Raw genomic sequence first — 13418 nt, forward strand, 5'->3', positions numbered from 1 at the left:
GGAATGGGGAGAGATTTCTCAGCGCTGGATCACCTGCAGATAATGAATTGGGTTCGGGAAACAGAGCCGCATAAAAGCAGCTATTGTTAGCACTTTTGCAGACTTCGTCAAAGGCCTTTTCATACTGGAAATAGAAGCACCCAGAGGATGGGTCCGTCTGAAAGGACCCTAAAATTCAATTAAATGAACAGTCCAGTGATGTTTTACCAATACCTGTCCCCATCCTGCCCATAAAGATCTTTCAGAAGCCTTAACAGTGGGATAAAGGACAGGGCAGGAGGAGAGATGTGAGGCATCTTCAACCACCCCTAATTTGCTGGAAGCGGTTTCATCTCTGCCGAATCTCCACACGCCTTAAAACAAGGATGAAAGGTCTGGAGGAAGATGGGGAGTACGGAAAAAGCGTGAAACAGTCCTGAAAATCAGAGAATGGAAACGGCTGAGGACAGAGAAAAACCCTGAAGAAACTTTTTGCTGCGGTGGGTTGATGTCGACGAGGAGGTGAGATAAAGACGTGTGCGGCGGAGATTTCCCTGGAGGGAACCGTTTGAGGTAGCGCGGTCTCCTCCTTGAGACGAGCTGATGTTTCTCCATGGCGTGGTGCAGAAATTACAGAAAGTGCAGAAATTACAGAAATTACAAGCTGCGTGGCTGCGGGGAGGTGAATCCCAGCGAGTACCAGTGCACGGGCTGGGGCCGCACTGAGCGTCGTACGCGGACACGGTGCTGGGGAGCTGAATTTCAGCTGCCAAGACCCGCAACGCATTGCTTAGGCGTGAACGTTGAGAGGCAGTCAGCAAAAACATCTTGGTTCCGGGTTTTAAACGAGGAGAGGGTCCACGTAACTGGAGCCAAGCAGCGTTATGTTAGAGATAACGGCAGGCTGCGGAGGGAAAGGAAAGAGGCGCCGGGATGTTGGCGGGACGGCTGGATTTGAGAAGCATTTCCCAGGTATCGCCATGTAGGTTTTTTTTTTTCTGGGATTGAACAAATACCGTGGAAGACGAGAGCTTGCTCCCTGGGAGAAGCCCCGCTTGCCTGTCCCTGCGCGGAGGGGCCGTGCGATGACCACCAACCACGCTGCGGCGGAGGCTGTGGGTTTCTTCCTGCCGTATGGAAGAGAGGTTTCCTAACGCAATACCTGCTTTTTCCCCCGGAGACCCCAAACCACGTCATTTCTTCAGAAAAACTGGGGTTCTACTTGAAGACTTCTCAGCTGTAACGCGCTCGGGCTTTCTCTTAAAAAATGCCGATTTCTTATCCCGCGCTTCTCTTTGTTCTCCCGTGACCTGCCACTTGGTCTGCCCGTTTTTGGTGGACGCAGCCTGCAAATAAATCCCTCATTAGCTTATAAATCTATGGTAACTACCATGTAATTAAAGCCTAATTAGTTATTTCCCCCTTTGTAAACGAAATTGTTCCATTTTATCTAATAAAGGCGAACTCGGGTAGTACCAGTGCTTGGAGTGGCATTGAAACTCTGCTTAATTACCAGATTCTCTGCAGCCCATAGGTTGACTAAATACACGATAGTTACTGGGTATTACAGATTACACGGTTATTTGTGCACTGTGTAATAGCTTTATTTTTAGAAGATGATTTGATAATGCTTTCAGCGTGTAAAACCAGTGAAACCTGTGTGCGCTATCTTGAAAAAGATGTAATTTGTAAGTCGGTCACTTCTGCTTGCTCTGCAAATAAATTAAGTGTAGTACTAATACTAATTAGGTGCAGGCAGTCTCTCCAAATTGACGCTAGCGCTCTTGTTAACCTTTGATTAGCACCATTTTGTGATTTTTTTTCGCAACCCAAAATGGAAGGTTCCCATTTCATCGGTTATTTCAGCCGCCTGGTCACACCAGCCGTTCTTATCTGACCCGCTGAGATGCCGATTCCCGTTCTGTGTTTGGCAAAGCCGGGTTTCTGCTGGGTTTTGGAGTAATCCATCTGTTCACCGGCTTTGGAAAATTAACGGAGAGGGTTTAGACCAGACCGGTCCCAATAAAGGATGCGGCGTGGGGAGGCGGGTGAGCCCGGGGTCTTTCCCTTTGGGTAGGAACTTTAAATGGTAAAATATACTGGAGATATGGATAATAAATGGTAAAATGTATTGGGGATGCCTTGTGAAAAGGATACGGTCATTCAAAAAATTGCGTTGCAAGCTTTTTAACCTATTTCTGGGCACGTAGCGGTAGGCTGTTGGGTAGGGTAAGCGTCGGTAGCCCAGCTTCGCTTTCCCGTCGGGCTCTCCGTCTCAGGTTCTCCGTTCTGGTTTGCAAAGATGGGGGAATAGTGGTTTTATTTCTGCTTCCAGCCGAAAGAAACCGAATGTGATAATCGCGATTTTATAAAAGCTGATGGGCTAGCGGAGCTGGACTGAGACGAGCACGAATCGTTTCGGTCCTTGTTGCTTTTGGAGGAATGCTGGGCGTGCTGGGCGCCCAAAATGCGCGTTAATTCCTTAACGAGGCCCCGAACTTGTCACCATCGTCCTTGCTGCTGCTTCCTCCCGCATTTCATCTTTAGTCGCCGGCTTCCACCTCCAGACTTCAGGGCCCCCTTTTCTCGGCCGGGGGGACCTGTGCCGCAGGGTGAGGAGCCGCGGGAATCGGTCGTCTTTGAAATTTGGGTAAAACGGCTCGGCCCGAGGTTTGGTAGAGCCGCCAGCCAAAATCCTGCCGGATCCTTCCCCTCCGACAAAGGAGGGAAGACGAGATGCCAAACCCGCGGCCGGCATCTTCGAAACTCTCCAGGTGTTCGCAACCCGGTGGCCGTGGCCGTGCCGCTCGGAGCTCCGGCGCGGGCTCCGCCGTCCCAAGGGTGCAGAGATGCCCTCCGAGCTGGGACGCCGGCGCCGGTGCCGCCGGTCCCCCCCGGTGCCGTCGCCGGAGGGGCTGCGTCGGCACCGTTGCCCTACCGTGGGGCGCGGGTTTTTTGGCGGGGGGCGAGGAAGCGAAGCCTGGGCGCGCGCGGCGGCTGGGCGCGCAGAGCGTCGAGGGACCCGACCGTCGTTTGTCGGGAGCGAAACGGTTAAAATACCATCAGAGGAAAGGAGCTCTCATGAATGAAGACAAAGTTTGGCGGGGGGCCAGGGGCTGCTGGCGGCCGGGGGGGAGGGAGGGAGGGGGCGGCAGCCAACTGACTCTTATACCACAGCCCACTTTAAAAAAAAAAAAAAAAAAAAAAAAAAAAAAAAATTTAAAAAAAAATTTAAAAAAAAAAATTAAGAGATAATTCCATGTCCTGAGGTTACAAACCGGCTGCAACTGGTTTTTTTTTTTTTCTTTCTTTCTTTTTTTTTTTTTTCCTTTTTTTTTTTCCCTGCCCCGCGAGGCATCATGGGTAAAAGTAAGCATCCCCCTTTTCTTTTGTTTAATATAACAGTACAGCGCATGATTGGCAGGGAAGTGCCCGTTTTGAGACAGGGTTTCTGCAGGTCCCTGGAGGGGGATGGCACGCGGGGCCGCCCATGCTCTTCCGAGAGGGCTCCTCGTAAAAAAAGCTTGGCTCTTCCTCGCCCTCCTCTCCCCCCTTCCCGCTCCGCCGTCCCCGCTCCCCGGCTCTCCTCTCCCCCCTTCTTTTCTCCCCAATTTTCTTGACAACTAGAGGAGGCAGCAGGAGTGTTGTACCTGTAAGTATTCTTTAGACTGTCCTTTTTTTTTTATTTTTATTTTTTTTTTAAACAGACAAAAGGCTCTTTATGGATTATCAGATCTGCTTTTTCTCTCTCTCTTTTTTTTTTTTTTGGACATGAGTTTGGCAGCTAAATGTAATGTCTTTACAGAATATTTTAAGGAGAAAACTAGCACTGTGGCTTGTATTTGCTGTCGGAGCTCTTCCTTCCCCACCCCCTGACCCCCCCCCCCCAAAAAAAAAAAAAAAAACCAAACCCACCTCTCTCCAGGCTCCTGCCATCGCTATCCTGCTGGGATTACTAAATGCGACCCTCTCTGCTCTACCACCGCGAGGGAAGGCTGATTTTGGGTATTAAATATATATATATGTATATTATTTTTTTTTCTTTTGTCTGTAGTGCTGATGGCTTGCTGTATCAGCACCCCCCCCCTTATTTATCGTCATTATCCCCCCCGTTCGGCGGCAGCCCCGGCCCCGCCGTGCTCGCGGGCCGCCAGCTGACGGGCGCGCGTGGCTCGCCGCCAGCGCGCAGGAGCGTGCGGCGCGCACAAAGGCCGGGCCCGCAGTCGAGGAAATCGCCGCGCATTATATAAGGGAGCCTGCGTCATCCCCGGCTCGCTCGGCCTGACGGATGGGGAGGAGAGGTGGAGGAGGATGGAGAACGCTCCCCTTCCCCCCCCACCCCTCCTTTATTAGTAGTAATATTATATATTTTTTTCTTCTAACTGACCGGTTCATCGAGGGTGGGGAGCGTTTTCCAGCTGGCAGGGCTGGTTTTCCCCAAAGCGTGCGATCGCAGCCAAATTCCCTGTGAAGCAGGAGGAGTGTTTTTATATTTTTTTTTTTTTCCCCCTCATTGAGGGGCAAAAAGCAGCTTTTTTATTTATTTTTTTTTTCCCCTCTCCCCTCTCCCCCAACCTGAGAATGATTTTACGGGGTGAGGCCCGTTGCGCTGGACACGGCAGCCGCGCTTACCTCCTCCTAATAAATTAACTTTGCTCAAAATGCAAACTTAGGAGGGGAAGCTAGGAGAGGGAAAGACGCGCTTTTCCTGCCCGCCGCCTGCTCCCCGCCGTTGGGTTCGTACTCTGCAAAACTCCACCCGGGGCTGCAAACCCCGGGCCGCTCCGAGCGGGGCAGCGGCCATTTGGGGTCTGGGGGGGCCGGGGTTGCATTTCACGAGCCGTGCGCTCCCCGTCCCCCCCGCCGCAGCCACGGGCGTTTTATCCAGCGGGACGGAGTCGGTTTGGAAGTTGCGATGTGTCCGTACCGAGCACGGCGCTTTTAGAATCGCGGGCGAATGTTTTGTCCGCTGGTTTCTCCGTTGGCTTTCTCGATGGGGCTCCGGTTTGTCGGGGAAAGGCGAAGGGAGCCGGGTGGGGAGCGGGGGCTGTCGGGGGGGTGGGACCCGGGGTCTCCCATCGCTCGGAGCCGGGGATGGGAAGGGGAAACAGCAGAACTGTTTAACGAGTTTGCGCCGAAACGACCATAAGAATTTACGGTCTGCTGCAACCAAGAGACAGCTCCCCGATCCTGTCGAAAACTAGCCTCACGGTTTGTCTTCTCAGATATTTCCTTTGTCTTTTTTTTTTTTTTTCTTCCCCTCTCGTGCATCTGAATGGCAGGGAGAAGCCTTGCTTAACCCCCCAATTTATGAATAACTCTCCTTTTACGCTCGGTGAATTTTTTTTAAAGACTCTGTCAGCTATTTGCTCTTTGTTAAGGCTGTATTTAGGGCTGTGTGTTCCTTTAAAGCCTCGTGCACATTCTGCTCTTGATAAAATCTCCGCAATAGGCCCTACATATTTTCTTTCTTACCTGCATAAAAATTCCTCCACAGGGCTGTAGCGTAGTATTTCTCTTTGCGGCTCGCACAATAATCCGAGCCCGGCGTAGTATTTCTTGACAACTTACGATCTGTAACATCGGGATTCAGAGAGCAGCACGTTTTTATTCGATAGCGGGGTTTGGGGTTTTTTTTTTTTTCCTTCCCCTTTGCATCAGTGTTCTTGCAGATCTCTCTTCAGACTGCCGAGCCGTTAAGCCATAATTACCTTTTTAGGTTATTATCCTTTTTATAGTATTGTATGGAAATGCTCGTCTTGGGAGCCAGCCATTTTGTGTGTGCTGTGTTGAAATGCATTTTACGACGTAGATGTTGGTTTGTGTTCAGCCTAGATGGAAGCGAAGACGTCGGAGCGGGGCATGTGCCGGGCTCTCGGCAGCCCCTAGACACGCGATTTCATCCCGCGGCGCCGGCGGGCTCCGGACGAGGAGCCAAACCGTGCGAAACCCGCGGTTTGCCTGCGGGCTCGGCGTGTTTGTGAGCGCGCGAGGGGAATCGTGCGATTCGGGGGTGTGAAAGTGGCTTCTGAACAGCGGGAGCGGAGCACGTTCAGGTAAGTTGGACCTCTCCTCCTCGGCGCGTGTAAACGCCGTTTCTGCTCCCTGAGCCCAGCAGAACAGGGCTTTAAACAGCTTTTATTCCGCCGGCGTCATAGTTTTTAATATATAAATCGCGGCGCGGTTCCTGTTGTTCGGAGGGACCAAGATGGTGGCAGAGCTGCTTGGAGCGCCTTCGCTCTAACCTGGCTGCGGCGCACGGGGCCGGGCGCGCCGGTCGGGCGTTCGCTCCCTGCAAACCTTACGGGTAACATGGGGATGTCGAGGTTTGGATGCTGGTGCAGATGCCCGAGCTGCCGAGTCTCTTCCATGCGACCCCGCGTGTTATAAACGCGTTGTTTTGGTAACCCAACCCGTTTGCTTTTTGGAACTAAGGCAGCCCCAAACGTTTCCAAATTGCGCGTGAAGGCGCCCGCTTCCCATCAGGTTTTATTTCACGGGGTGGGTGGGGGGTACCCGCGTCCCTTCCGAATCTCTCATCCCACTCGGGCTTATTCCTGCTGCTGAGCTGGGGCAAAGCCTGGTGCGAAGCCTAGGCTGAAGCTGGAAGCAACGCTGAGCCGTCGATTTAGGCTGGGTCTGGATGCTGAGGGTCTGCTTGGATGGCTTGGAAGAGTAAAAAATACTCGACTGGGATTTACTGGTGACTGGCGATACTGGCCACGTGTCGGTGGCTGAAGGATGGTGTTCTTCTAGTTGGCTGTGGCGACCGAAAACTGCTCTTGCCTGCCTGGGTGCGGGAGAAGTTCTGCCCTCCTGGGCCGTGTCACGTAGTCCTGCCGCTGTTGGAGATCTTTCTGTACGTCCCTCCTTCCTTCTCAGGCCGGGAGAAAAAGCGTCCTTCTCTTCTGCTGGAGCGTCGTTAGGCTGTAGCGGTCCGTGCACGTGGATGGCCTTACGCTGCGCTTGGGAAGAGCAGAAATTCATCTTTCTGGAAAACGGCCCTCCTCAAAGGGTTTAAGATGCTTCTGGCCTCCCGAAGCCGCTGCAGGTGCCCGTCTGCGTTCGGTTCTCGCTTCTCGGTGGACGGCGCTGGCGCTTGTCCTTCACCGCTGCTCTCCACCCGGGCTCTGCCGATAACCTTTGCAAAGGACTGCGCGGTCCCGTTCCTCATCTGAGCGTCACCGGCTTGCTTTTAATGCAGCCCTCCTCCTTTCTCCGTGCGGCTCTGCTTTAGCGACCTGCTTGGCACGGGGAGGATTTCCCCTCCCGTAGGCTCATCCATGAACGTGTGTGCAGGAGACACGCACGTGCACGCTACCGCTCCTGCAAAATTTTTGCTGTCCGCAAATGCCCGGCCATCGCGTGGGCACGCTGTAACGCGGAGCGGGGTTGGTACCACGCCGTCACAAGCATCCTGGCCTTCTATCCGGGCGATCTCTGGAGATGAACTACCCCGAGCGACTTCCTCGCCACCGCTCTCATCCTCGTTGCGAGCGCTGAGCGTCCCAGCAGGCTTCAGCGCGCTGCTGTGAGCTGGGGAGCGCCCTGAACCAGGCAAGGGCTGAAAGAATCACTTTCGGTGCTTCGTCCTCCAGGAAGGACCTGCCGGGCCGGCGCTGCCTCTTCCGCTGCTCCAGGCTGGCCGATCGCAGCCGGCGTTGCCCCGAAGCTGTGTCACGTTGAGCAGCAGGTACAGGCAGGGTGGTAAAGGTGACGTCTTACCTGAACGGCAAAGGAACAAGAACAGAAGTAAAGGTGCCGTCCGTACACGGAGCACATCCCTTTGCGCACCGGTACCCGGCGGCGCTGCACGGCCCGTGGTGCGCAGCGCGTCCTCGCCCTCCTCCTCCGTGGAGGACGAGCAGCTTCGCGAGGAGCGGAGCAGGCACCAGGTCTGGTTTGTCCTTTTATTTTCCTTTCGTGCTCCCTCGGAGGCAGGAACCCAGGTAGCCTCCTCGGCTCTTCCAGGGGCTGTTGGCTGTCTCCGTGCAGCAGCTCCGCTCATAGTAACTCCTTGTGCTGCTGGAGCGGAGACAAGTGAGGAAACTGGTTGTTACTGGGCAGGGTGGGACTGGGGAGACCTTGTGTCACTGGAACCACGTGGCCGGGGGAAGATTTTCCTTTTAATAAATGTCAAAGGAGATCTGTTGTAGAGTGCGTCTTGCCTCGGACGCTTGTGACGGCGGCCAGTATAAACAGCTTCGCAGGAAGGCAGGAGTAGGATTGCCAGGAGGATTTTGGAGCACGCTGCAAAAAGTTTTAGCCCCGGATGGTTCGGAGAGAAGGCGGATCAGAGATCCCTCGTGGCAGATCTGAGATCCCTCATGCAGAGAGTCCGGAGCGGAGGAAAAGAGGAAACTTTGCTCTTGCCCGGCCGGGGATGGAGCGTCGGAGCGCATCCCGTCTCAGCTGATCCATGCGTGGTGTGGCTGATGCTGCCCGGAGCGCAGGCGGCTGGAAAGCTCCAGCCTGGGAGCTGGAGGAAGCCTCCGGCAGCGGTGCCGTGACTCCGGGATGTCACGGCCTTGACCTTGGGCGCCTCGCTCGGACTCCTGCAAGGAAGGAGAACCTCCCGGTCTGGGTCACGTCCAGAGGTGGAAATCGGAGGATTCCTGTCTGGTTTTTCTGCACCTGCAGCCTCCCTCTTGGCTCCGGGGGAGTCTTGCTGAGTGTCTGCTGGTTTCTTCTGTAAGATTTTTCCTTCTGGGTACTGCTGGTTCTCGGTCGGGCAGGTAGGATGGCACGTTATCGTGCATGGCCTTTCAGCTTCGCTGTGTGTCAGCCTCTTAATTGAGACCCGTCAATTAGTTCTGGAGGGTCTGAGGCCGGGAATAGTGGCTGGACGATGTGGTTGGTCGCGCAGGAGTCGAGGAAGACAAAAGTGGGGGTTAACACAATGGGGGAGCCCTAAAAGAAAGGCAGGGAAGGGGTTGTAACCTCCCGGGGCTTCCCTGAGTAAACTCAAGTTGAAATGAACTTCTGCTGATGCTGCCAAATTTCGACTGCTTGGTTCCACCTTCATCAGGTAAATCTCGGAAGGATATTTATCCGTACAGGCTGCGTGTTAACAACCGGCTGTGTCTAGTCCCTAGATATACTGGCTTCTCCAGTATAATATTCATTTTTTTGGCCCAACTCACTTGTTCCAGCTTTTAAAATAGTTGTGTTGGTTTGTTGTTTTGTTTTTTTTTTTTTTTTTTTCTTTTTTCCTTGTGGGTGCTGTATCAAATATAAATGGAAAATTGGGCTGCTGCTTTGTTTGTCTGGGAACGGCAAACCTGTCTTTCGAGCGCTGGAGAAGTGAAACCGCCTAAAGCTAAAGGAAGGTATAGAGGAGCGCATGATGCCGAAGCTAACGACTGCCTTGCCCCTGACGGTGCTGAAGGCAGCATCGGCACGGACGGGCACCGGGCTGCCACGCTCTTGCGTTTCGGCACACGGCAACGCACCCGTGGTGCCGTCTGCGGGCACAGGGACGTTGTGAACCAAAAATGAAGGTGAGCCTGGAAACCAGTGATGCTGGAAACGCGTGGTTGGAAGCGGAGGGGCTGCGGAGAGGAGAGCTCTCAGGCTTATAAACAGGGGAGGGGTGCGGGGACTGGCTGGTGCTGGGGTGGAGAAGGAGGTTTGGAGCTTGCCTGGGAGGCGGCGATGTTTGGCGGCGTCGGATTTGGAGACCCAAAGTCTTTGGGAATGATCGGCAGCGTTGGATTTGGGGACCCGAAGTCTTTGGGAATGATCGGCAGCGTCGGATTTGGGGACCTAAAGTCTTTGGGAGTGATCGGCAGCGTCGGATTTGGGGACCCGAAGTCTTTGGGAATGATCGGCAGCGTCGGATTTGGGGACCCAAAGTCTTTGGGAGTGATCGGGAGCGTCGGATTTGGGGACCCAAAGTCTTTGGGAGTGATCGGGAGCGTCGGATTTGGGGACCCAAAGTCTTTGGGAATGATCGGGAGTGTCGGATATGGGGACCCAAAGTCTTTGGGAATGTTCGGCAGTGTCGGATTTGGGGACCCGAAGTCTTTGGGAATGTTCGGCAGTGTCGGATTTGGGGACCCGAAGTCTTTGGGAATGTTCGGCAGTGTCGGATTTGGGGACCTGAAGTCTTTGGGAATGTTCGGCAGCGTCGGATTTGGGGACCCAAAGTCTTTGGGAACGATAGGCAGCGTCGGATTTGGGGACCCAAAGTCTTTGGGAACGATAGGCAGCGTTGGATTTGGGGACCCGAAGTCTTTGGGAACGATCGGCAGCATCGGATTTGGGGGCCCAAAGTCTTTGGGAACGATCGGCAGCGTCGGATTTGGGGACCCAAAGTCTTTGGGAACCCAGAGTCTTTGGGAAGAGCGGCTGCACACCAAGCGACTGCAACTTTTCCATTTATATCGGGGAATTACCGTCAGTAGAGCACAAGGGCGATGCTCCCATCACAGCTAGGCGCTGCGGGTTCTCCGGCTCGGCTGCAGAACTTTTGCTGGGATTCCTAGAAGGCATTTTTTGTCCTCCGACGTCGCAGGGGGGAGGACGCGGCTGTCGCGGTGTCGCTGACAGTGCTGCGTTTCGTCTCAGACCACCCCATGCCCCTGCGTCGCGGGGGCTGAGCAGGGGGTCCCCTCTCCTCTACTGGCCTCCTCCCTTTTAAATGGTTGGCTCTAAACTGACACCAGCTTTTTTTTTTTTTTTTAGGTAGTCAGGAAAGCTTGCTCACCTACAGAGCTGCAGCTGGAGATAATTACAGTCTGTATCAAGTGAGAAACAAAACATGTTTTATAGCTCTCTTGTTTTCCCCTGGGGGATTTTGCCACCATTCGAGAATTTTGTATCGATTTTTTTTTTTTTAAATAAAGTTCCTTAGGGAAGCGAGAGGGAGAACCTGCTCCCTGGGATGCGCCCGATCTCTGGGAGCGCTTTGCCGGCGGGCGGCGGCTCAGGGTTGCGATGCCGTGCCGGTGCGGATGTGCCGGCGTGCCCCTCGCCTCCCGTCCCTCAGGTGTTGCCTCCGGCGCACCCGTACCGGCGCGATACGGCGTCGCTCAGCGGGCAGCTGCTCAGCGTGGCCCTGTCGCTGCCTGATTAATGAGGCTGGTTTCTTCTGAAAAGTGGCTAAAATTCAGCGGCGGGGGGAGGAAAAAAAAAAAAAAAATCTGCTCTCGCTTAGTTTATAACCCCAGATTGCTGATAAAGAGGAGACGCTCCGCAGCCAGTCCTTGCTCACGAGTCAAACCGGAGAGGTTTAATCTCTGCTCTCCGTTTGGGTTACTGTGGTGCAGAGCAGGGCCAGAACTGAAGCTCCTGGCTGCCTGACCTTCAGGCTCGCCGAACAGCCCGGGGTTGAAAGAATTCCTGCTCTTCTTGGCTAGTTTTTGGATGCAGTCGCGCGCTCTCCCCTGGCTTGCCCAGTTCTGCAGTCGAGGTGCTCTGGAAATTCCCAGGGCTCCCAGTAAAGCTGCAGTTTTTCCCCTCCCCTTCCCCCTCCTCGCAGCTGAGTGTTAACGCTGAAGGGCCCCATTCAATAAAGAATCTGAAGCCTGATTTAATTTTTATTGAATCTGGCTGAAAGCGCGTGCTCCTTACCAAGCCTGGAAAGCCTCCTCTTGAAAGGATTAAATAGTTGCGGTACCTGTTTCTGATAACAGCGCTTTTGATTTGTTTCTAGTACCGAAGCCACTTACGTTAAAGGGGAGGGCATTTTGAAACCCTTCAGATACCATCTCCTCGCGGCTCTGCAGGCAGGGGTTTCATTCATGCTCTGCGCAGTCCTTCCCTCCTGCAGCACGTGCGTGTGCTAAATGCTGCTGCCGAAACCCCGCGGACTGGGGCCCATTGAGGCCCGGAGGCGGGTGTGTTGCTTCCTTGGCGTTTGTCGGCCGAGACCTTGATTTCCTACCCGGTGCGTTCCTCTTCTGCGTCCCGAGACGGCGTTTCCTTCGCTTTCCAAAAGACAAACTGCCAGTCCTCCAGCTCCGTGCCAGCGGGTGACGGCAAACCTGGAAAATCATGGGGCTGCCGTGATGCTCGGGGACGCAGTGCTGCTCTCGTGATGGAGCAAGATGGGTCCGTGTAGGTGAGGGACACCAAAAAGCCACTTTGGTGTTGGCGCCGGTGGGTCTCTGGGCTTCCTGCTGGGAAGGGGAGGCAGAAGGAGAGCTTCTGTCTTGCGGAGAAGCTGAGCAAAAGGTTTGTTCTCCTTCTGTACCGCCGCCGTGTCTCCTTGGCGGTGGCGGAGGACCCTGGCTGCTGCCGACTCCGTCCCTTGGCACAGATCCTGCCGGTGCCTCCGTCGCTGGCTTCGTTTCGTGCTCCGACTCCGATCGGAGCGTGGCGATAACGCTCCCCATCGCCTGCGTGCCTGCAGACGGGGCTTTACAGCTTCCTTCCGCTCGCGGGTGCGCGGAGGCAGCCCAGCTCCAAGCCAGTGGTTGCTAGCAGGTAATTTCTTCTCTTTTCCCACGTAGCAGTTCAAAGGGACAGCGGCTGCCGTGGGTCTTTACAGGAAACACACCACGCCGCTCACGTTCCATGGCGGTGCTTTGGCTTGCTTAAATAACTGCCTGTGCAGGGGTACGGCTCGAGCTGAAACCTCATCAGAGCCCAGCAACTCTCTCCTTGGGTACGCTGCTTTTTTTGGTCCGTGCCGGGTTTGCTGGATGTGGCACCTTGAGGTGCAGGTGTCGCCTTTCATATTTTTTAAAACGGGCGCATTTTTACGATGGATTTCCTCACGCAGGTACATCTCACTACCCTTCTGAAGGCCAGAAGAAGACCGCTGCGCGCTCAGGAAGCCTGAACCTCCTTTGTGCGCTCTAGCATCGTTGTGTTTTTCTGCTTGCCAGCAATATTACAGCTGTGTTTGTCTTGGTGTCAGAACACGTGACATGAAACAGCCATGCGTGTGAGGCAGCGCAAGGTTTTTGAGTTCCAAGACGTAATTCGGCGAAATCACTTCAGGTTGCTTATCAGTGATGGTGGCACCAGCTCTCCGACGCTCCGTGTGTGTTGGTTCGGGTGGGTTTTTAAGCAGTAGGTTCAGTTTACGTATCAACGCGGGGCTCGTTTCGTAGGGACGAAGCTGCTTCCCGGTAGGGAAGAACCTGCAGGATGACTTGACCGCGCCGTGGGCGGGGACCACGACCTAGGGATGCTTTTTTAACGTGTCCTTCAGCAAACACTGAAGCGACAGCCGGTTAGAGAGTGCCTGTGTACCCTCCCCGTGCGCCAGCCTTTGTCTGCCGGGTATCTGGACTTCTCCCTCCTCCTCCTCCTCCTCCTCCTCCTCCTCGCTTTCTTTCATCTCCCAAGAGCATGAAGTGGAGGAAGCAGCCGTGGAGGCCCTTTCATGGCTGAGTTAATTGGAGCTCGGCGCTTTCCCAGCAGCCGGATCCAGACCGCAGTGCTGGGTGCGGTGAGGCTTCTCGCTTATCCCATGGTGTCTTAAATAA

The sequence above is a fragment of the Pelecanus crispus genome, chromosome 22 (assembly GCF_030463565.1).
Source record: "Pelecanus crispus isolate bPelCri1 chromosome 22, bPelCri1.pri, whole genome shotgun sequence".
In the NCBI taxonomy this organism is placed as follows: Eukaryota; Metazoa; Chordata; class Aves; order Pelecaniformes; family Pelecanidae; genus Pelecanus; species Pelecanus crispus.